Source organism: Mus pahari, chromosome 18, assembly GCF_900095145.1.
Source record: "Mus pahari chromosome 18, PAHARI_EIJ_v1.1, whole genome shotgun sequence".
NCBI classification, from domain to species: domain Eukaryota; kingdom Metazoa; phylum Chordata; class Mammalia; order Rodentia; family Muridae; genus Mus; species Mus pahari.
The window spans coordinates 31708998-31716907 of NC_034607.1; the positions used below are offsets into that span (position 1 = coordinate 31708998).

Sequence of the window (7910 nt, forward strand, 5' to 3'; positions counted from 1 at the left end):
TCTTTGCCTGGGCCCCATGTGGGAATCATTCTGGTCTCTGGTTTACTCCCACTGGGCCACGTGGCACCAAGGCAAGGTCATCTCAACACTGGCTTACTCTCTGCCCTTGGATACTGTTGGGGCCTGTGCTGAACTGACGGTCTTCTCAGGCTAGCTCCCTCTCCAGGTCCCCTGGAGCTGTACTGGTGGTTATCTCAGACTTACTGCCCTCCCCCTGCCTGGGAGTTTTAATCTACTGACCATGCAGATGTTCACAGGTCAGAACACTGAGCATAGACATAGTCTCTCTCCTCTCTGCTCCCTACTGATGCACGTGCAACATAGCAGCCACACCCGCAATGCCTCTAAGGGCAGTTCTTACATTCTTCCATGTGCCCTGCAATTTTGAGGACAACCTTTAAATGGCCCCCTTTCCTGTAGTTTTCTTTCAAGTTAGTTATTGATCACATTGTACATAGAAGTTATTTGTTTGAAGGACACAGTTATTCAAGGTCCTAATCTTGCACAGAGAACGTGGGAAGATACCCCATTGCCAGTTAGATAATGCCAGGCACCCAGGGCCGAATCACTCATCCTTCGCACTGACCCACCATGACTCTCCATCTTCTCTAGCTCTTGCCTTCTGATAGGAGACACACTGTTATCAACCTCATGTCTATTTCACAGGCAAATGAAACAGAGCTCAGCGAGATTAATAAGCTTGTTCCAGGTAAGGAAGCCAAGCTGGTCTTTAAACTCAAATGGCGTCCTTCTAAAAGCCAAGAGATTTAGTTTCAACACTCATAAGCCCTTGAATAAAAAGTTGAGGTCCTCCATTTGTTTGTTTGTTTGTTTGTTTGTTTTGAGACATGGTTTCTCTGCGTAACCCTGGCTGTCCTGGAACTCACTTTGTAGACCAGGCTGGCCTCGAACTCAGAAATCCGCCTGCCTCTGCCTCCCAAGTGCTGGGATTAAAGGCGTGTGCCACCACTGCCCCGGCCTGAGGCCCTCTTAATGTTGGATATTTTCTCACGAATTCAGCACAGAGCCTTATATGGCTTCAATCTGTATTAGCTGAATGGAAGAATACTCAGATATTGAACTTCAGTATAAAAATATGTAATGGTAGTCATTAAGGGTGAAGAGAGAAACTAAAGTTATTCATATGAATATTATTTGTGAGTGAAGAGATTATGTAGCATTTATTACAAGCAATTGCTTATTAACATGGCATATTCCAAAAAGGAATCTGTACTCGATTCGCTGGCTGGTGAGCTTTGGAAGTTAAATTATTTATAGAAGACTTTGTGCTTTATTAATCTAATTTTGAAGACTCACACATATTTACAAAGCAGCCCAGCTGGTGGTCTGGTAACTGTCACATGGGCACTTCAACAAATCCTCCCAACGAGAAACAGGAAGCATGGCAGCAGGAACAGGGTAGAACTGGGAGCTCCCGTGGAGAAGTCCCTGAAAGTTCCCTGTGAGTAAGGAGAAAGGGATCCGGGAGAGAAGCGAGAAGGCTGGGAAAGCGGGGTGTCCAGCACATGTGCACGGAGACATCTTCCTCCCGTCCTGTTTTATGCTGTGAAATGGGGGTGTGTATGTAACTAGGCATAGGCTAGTCGAGGCATGAACATGGTGTGTGTGTGTGTGTGTGTGTGTGTGTGTGTGTGTGTGTGTGTAAAAGTGCAGGACAGATTCCTCAGATTTGCACATCCTAGACAAGTGTTCTATCTCTGAAGTTTAGCTCCAGCCTACATTTTAATATTTCCCCTGAGTGTACATAATCTATTTCTTCACTTTAGTTAATTATCAAAACCTCTGCACAGCATTGAAGAATTGGTATTGGAGTGACCTGCCTGTTTTCTGGGTGTGGCACACTCTCTCCTTAAGCTTCCTTAGGTACCAGACACTTTATGCCTGCTGATCTTCTTCTCTCTATGACACCTCTGAGTGCCAGTGATGAACAGTGCCTCGACACTGGTTGGGAGGAAGGGCTGTAAAATTCATTTCACATCTGTTCAGTGAATCACTCATTTGCTTTCAATTTATTTTTTTTCCCCCAAAGAGAGATTCATTTGGGAGTTTTATGGCGGCGGTGGTTTTAAGTCAAAAGAAAATTTTGAATTTACTCTTTTCTAGTGAAAATGAAAGATCTTAAATCTGCACTTAATTGGGATTTAGCTTGGTGCTTGAGAGAGAATAGTATTATTCTCTTGTTATCTTGCAGCTTAGAAACATGAAATATTTTAACAACAAAATTGGAAACCTGTCCCCATACTCAACCCACATACAGCTTAACCACTTGCTTAAACAATACACTGAAATTTGTGACTGTTCCAGGTATCATATTCTAGAAATTACAAAGAAAGGACAAATACACTTCAAGTAGTGTTTTATGCAAAATTTGCCTTAATGTAAATCTGATAACATCCAGTAGCCCTGTACAGATTCTTCCTTACCAATATCTGTGTGTTTATTTGTATGTGACAGGCTTGATGGGGAAGGGGGGGGCACTTGAGCTTGAGGACGGTTAATATGGGAATGAGGTTCATGGACCAGAGGCTAGAGACAGAAAATCACGTATCATCAATTTATCTAAGGGATTAAGGTAGAAGTTATCAAATTCAGGTAGAATACTACCTAACAAGGTAGCCAGGGAGGCCATCGAAGGTCACAAACAGTACAGGATATTGTCGCTGGTTAGCCAGCAGCGCCTGACTTTATTCCTGATTATACCATGTACTTGAATAGGAAGATGAAGCTAGACCTGTGCTGGAGCTTCCTGCATGCTGACTGTCTCTCATATGCTGGAACATGCTGTGTGCTCTGCTGGAGAAGAATGGTCAGCAACTAGCTTATGTAGACCCAACATGCAACTCAACCAACTGGACTGGCCAAATGCACCCACAGATGCAATACTGGCATGCCTGTCATGGGGATAACCAACCAGCTTCCCACTGGAAGTGAGGTCTATATGGCAAAAGAAACATCATGTCTATTATTACAAAGTTGGTTTGGGAAGATCTAGAAAGCCTGTGATTTATAGAAACTCCCACTGTTTTGCTAAGCAGAGCTTTCAAACTTCCTTGGACAATTCTTGTGTGTAAGACCTGATTTTGGAATATGTAACTCTTAGAAAAACCATTCTGAATGACGTACTTAAGGAATTCCCACAGGAAGCTATGAAGCTTAGAATTTTTTTGTGGACAGAAAGAATCACTAACTACTTTTTTGTCCAGTTGGCAGAGATTGGTGCTTGAGAGTATTGGCTATGGAGTGTGGCTACCTGGGCTAGAAGCTCTGGCCATGCCACTTGTTAAATATATGTCCTTGGTCTTGACTCTGCCTATCTCCTTATCCTAAAAATAAAATAAAATCAATTATAATACATCAATTATATGAGTGATAATGTTTTACCTACTGGGAGGTTTGTTTTGATGATTGAGTCAAATAATTAACTTATTTACCTTTACATAAGATTTGTCCTTCATGATGAAAACTCAGGGGTTTTGTCTTTATTTTTTATATTATTATTATTGTTAGTTATTATTATCTGCCTAAACTTCAGGAAGAGGAAGACTTTGAAGTGTCAAACAAATGTGTTCTATTTCCATTTATTTATTCGTTCAACACATGCTTACTGAATACCTACCATATGACACATACTAACTGGATGCCAAAAATAAAGGGGAATAAAAAAAATCAGACAAGCAAGCAAATCAAAACAAACCCAACCAGAAATCACTTATGAATTTTTCTCATGTGAATGAACTCATCTGAATCTCAACGCAGACACTAAAAGGGAATCAAGAGCTGCTAAGGTCTAGATAACTCAGAGTTAGGATGTTCTTGGAAGGAAGCAAGTTGGAGAGGGATGCAAGTGAGAAATAGGACCATAATGATGTGTGTGTGTGTGTGTGTGTGTGTGTGTGTGTGTGTGTGTGTGTGTGTGCTGGGTATCTGTTGAACCTAGGATCACTTGTAGGAATCAAGAGACTAGAGGTCACAGTGAGGGTGGAGAAGAGAGAGGTAGGAGAGAGAGAACTATAAGGGAGGAGTCAAAAAGCTAGTTCATCAGTCTGCTTATATGTATCCGCAAGGCTCTTGGTTTAAGAGCCCAGAAACACTTGTGAAAAAGAGTCCTCTCTGGCGAGATGGTGAGGTTTCTTGTCCTTCTCGCACAGGAGCAGGTGTCATTCAGGATTCTAGTGCCCCAACAAGAGGTAGAGTGTGCTTTACAGGACACTTTCTCAACTTGATCTAGAAACAAATGTTCATGTATATCTCAATGGAGCTTCTGAAGAACTAGAACATCAAAGGGCAGAAGTTTCATAATAGTTGAACCTGTCTTCATGATGTCATTCCTTTTCTCAACTGACAGAAACATGTATGTCTTTTGAAATGTGTTCAAGAGAAGCTACTGAGAGTTTGAGGAGAAGAAATGGCTTTTTTTTTTTTTTTTTTTTTGACAACATTTGTTCTCAAGACCCTGTGTGTAGGAAAACAGTAATACTCACCTAATGTCAACATTCAGGTAAATGATAGAGCAACATATTTCTGGTTGATAACAACTTTGATCTGCCTTTGGGTTGTCCATTTGCCAACCTCTTGGCTCTGGGTTTCAGGCTGTAGTCCTCCTATTGATGAGTATACCGAAGAAAACATAACGAGTCACTGAAGACGACTATGAGTGTACCAAACATTGTCCTTAGTGCCCCAAAGTGGATCTTATGACTATTTTTAGGATATTTTTTCAGCCCGGGTAATCATGCAAATTTCCACAGTTGACCTATCTTTCGAACATCTGAGGCTAACATGCAACCAGGGGACTTGGAGTGGATTTCTACCCTAGACGAGATAGGGTGTTGTAAATCTTTGAAGCTTTTTCACCAGCTCATAACCAACTCATGGGGGATGGACCTCTACAGTTCATAATCATTCAGGGTTTCTTCCCCTTTATATATGAAGATGATTCTTCAAACCTTCCCAAAACTTCAAGTTTGTTAGGTCTACGGATCCTAAATGTATTCTAGTCTAGCTCATTCCATTTGCCCAGTGTCCTTACTATTTATTTCTGGCATGACACAGTTAAGACATCATTGATAATCATGCCATGGTATGGGTATTTTAGGTACACAGAGGAGAACCTGTAACATGGCTTTTGCTGGCACAGCTGGACAGAAGTATGATTCACCTAAGATAATCACCCTAACTCTGCGATGTTTAGTTTTGTCAGCTTGACACAGTCTGGAGTCTCCTGGGGAGACAGTTTCAGTTAGGACTTGTCTAGATCAGGTTGGCTTGCGGGCATGCCTGAAAGGGATTTTCTTTAATTAGGTTAAGAGGTTGAGAAGACCACTCTGAGTGTTAGCGGCACCATTTCATGGGCATGGTGCTGAACTGAATGAAGAGGAGTACAAGCCAAGTGTTGTAGAAAATATCTAATCCCAACCAGGGGCTTCTACCCCATCTTCCATCATTCAGTTCCCAGATAAAAGACACACAACCTTTATTCTTATAATAAGCCTTAATCAGCACTAGAGCTGGGCAGACATCTACCTTCTATGCTATTATGTCTATTTCCCCGCTAATACCTCTGCAATATGACTTGCCATTTTCCATCTGGGCTGCTCTTAACTCCACTTGGCCAGCCCTCAAGGCCAGGATTTCAAGATTCTTACCTCATACTGTCCCCTCTTGCTTCTATTTGTGGTTCTCCTCAGACCCTGCTTATCCCAATTCTGCCCACTATAGGCTGTGGGCATCTTTATTCACCAATCACGGATAACTTAGTGGGAGGGGCAAGGGCACCATACCTAGTGACCTAGTGACCTTGCCCCTCCTCCCGAAGTTATCCCTGATGGTGAATAGAGATGCCTACAGCACAGCCTTCAGTACCTGCAGACTCTCTCATCTCTTGTGGAAACCAGGCCTTGGGGGCCTAGTATTTAGCATTGCATCACAAGCAAAAGACCAAACCTCAACAGGAAAGGAAAGATAGAAATCCCCGAATCTAAGCTTCTTATTTCACTTTTTCCCTACCAAAAAACCATAATTATTTGTAAATTATCCCCTAAAATGACAACATATTTATTATTCATAAAATAACCAAACCATCTACCCCAACTTAAGGGGTTGGGACAACAGTCATCTTTATAACTGAGGACTATTATGCACACATAAATCCATCGCTCTCTGCTCTTGACTGTGACAGTAATACAACTAACTGCCTCAAGCCCTGGAGCCTTCAGTTCCTCCATGACAATGGACCCTCACCTTGAGTTATCAGCCAAATAAACTGCTTCTCCCTTTTGTTGCTTTAGTTCACGGTATTTTTTTTTCTTTTTTCTTTTTCTTTTACAGTTCCAGGAAACAAAATTAAGACACTCATGTCAACTTGATAGAAAAAGGCAGCAGCAATGTTTTTGAGATGAAACATATCCATTGTAAGTGCTTGTAAAGGGACAAACTTACTATATACTATTCTGGGAATAAATATTTACAGAATACTTAGAATGGGAGAAGCACAGAAAACCTTACAATTCATGGAAACAGTCGGTATGCGCAGAGAACCTGACACCATTCCCCATGGTTATCCAGACAATGAGTAATGACTGGGACCTAGGATCCTAAAGATAGCTTCAGTAAGCACAGGCACGGATTCTAAACAGAGTTGAGGGTTTATGTAAACGTAAGGGAGCAAGGAATGCCAGCATGCTTTACTGTGGGGAGCACAGCTCTGCTTTTCATTTGTACTCTTACCAGGATCCAGCCCATCCAAGGCGAAGGAACATACTTCACTGCACACACCACACCCACAGGGACAGAATGCAAATATTTCCCCTCACCTCAGGGGAGTGTTTGAAAACACTCTCCTGGAAAGGAAATTCATTTATTTGGTTGCTGATTATGTTGGCTCTAGTTTTAATGAGCCATCCAGTATAAAAGATAAAGAGAATAATAAAGTCAGTCTCTCTCTCTCTCTCTCTCTCTCTCTCTCTCTCTCTCTCTCTCTCTCTCTCCATAAAGTAATTGAAGGAATGGAAGAATAGTATATAGTAGATAATCATGAATTCTGGTGCCAGATTGTGTGTATCCATATCCTTGTTTAGTTGGTGTGTCACATGCCCTTTAGCGCCAATTTCTTGTCCTTTCTTTGCTTTGGAATCTCTGTCTACAAAGAGGATAGTGATAGTCTCTATATCAAAGTATCGTGGCAAGGGCGAAGAGACAAACAGGGCTATTGTTGTTATAATATTATTGCTCAGGAACCTTGAGAAGGAGCAGGGAATAGAGGATATGAGCAGATGGTGTAACAGAGCCTTCTAAATGAGCCCAGGGAAATTGCCTAGGAAGTGTGGTATGCGTCTGTGGGTGTTGGCACAAATAAACGTGTGTGTGTGTGTGTGTGTGTGTGTGTGTGTGTGTGTGTGTGTGTGTGTGGTGTGCGTGTTGGGGAAGGATGGGAACCAGGTGGTGTGATGTAAACAATGTTGAAAGAAGACCCCCCCCCCTTTTTTTGTAATTCCAATAATCAACTTTCTTTCCAAGCTTTGCATAACATAGAATCTACCTTAGTCTGCACCCAGCAGACTAACCAGCTGCTGCCGGGAACTCTACAGGGTAGACTATTTTTGTATCTCCTGTAGTATTTTTCTTTACCAGTCGATAGTCCAATAGAAGCAAAGAGTGCTAATCCCACACAAGTTTGGTTTGTTTCTAGCAGATTCTCCTACTTTGAACAACTACGATCCTTGAAAACAAATCACAAACAACAAACAAACAAATTCCCCCAAACACTCGCCTCATAATGGGAGATGCTGGGCATTCAGAGCTTGATGTTGGAGGAGCCACAGGGACTCCTTTTGCAAGGACTCAGGTTATCCACTGTAGTAAGCTCTCAGTGGTGCTGTTTCCAGACTTGT

The 7910-nt window shown here is 42.0% G+C and overlaps 1 non-coding gene across 1 annotated transcript; it reads right to left on the bottom strand.

The window, feature by feature from the left end:
* Positions 1 to 223: 223 nt before the first annotated feature.
* Positions 224 to 355, bottom strand: LOC115062576. The gene has a single exon (XR_003842512.1). It is a non-coding gene; the product is annotated as a small nucleolar RNA SNORA17 (small nucleolar RNA).
* Positions 356 to 7910: the final 7555 nt, after the last annotated feature.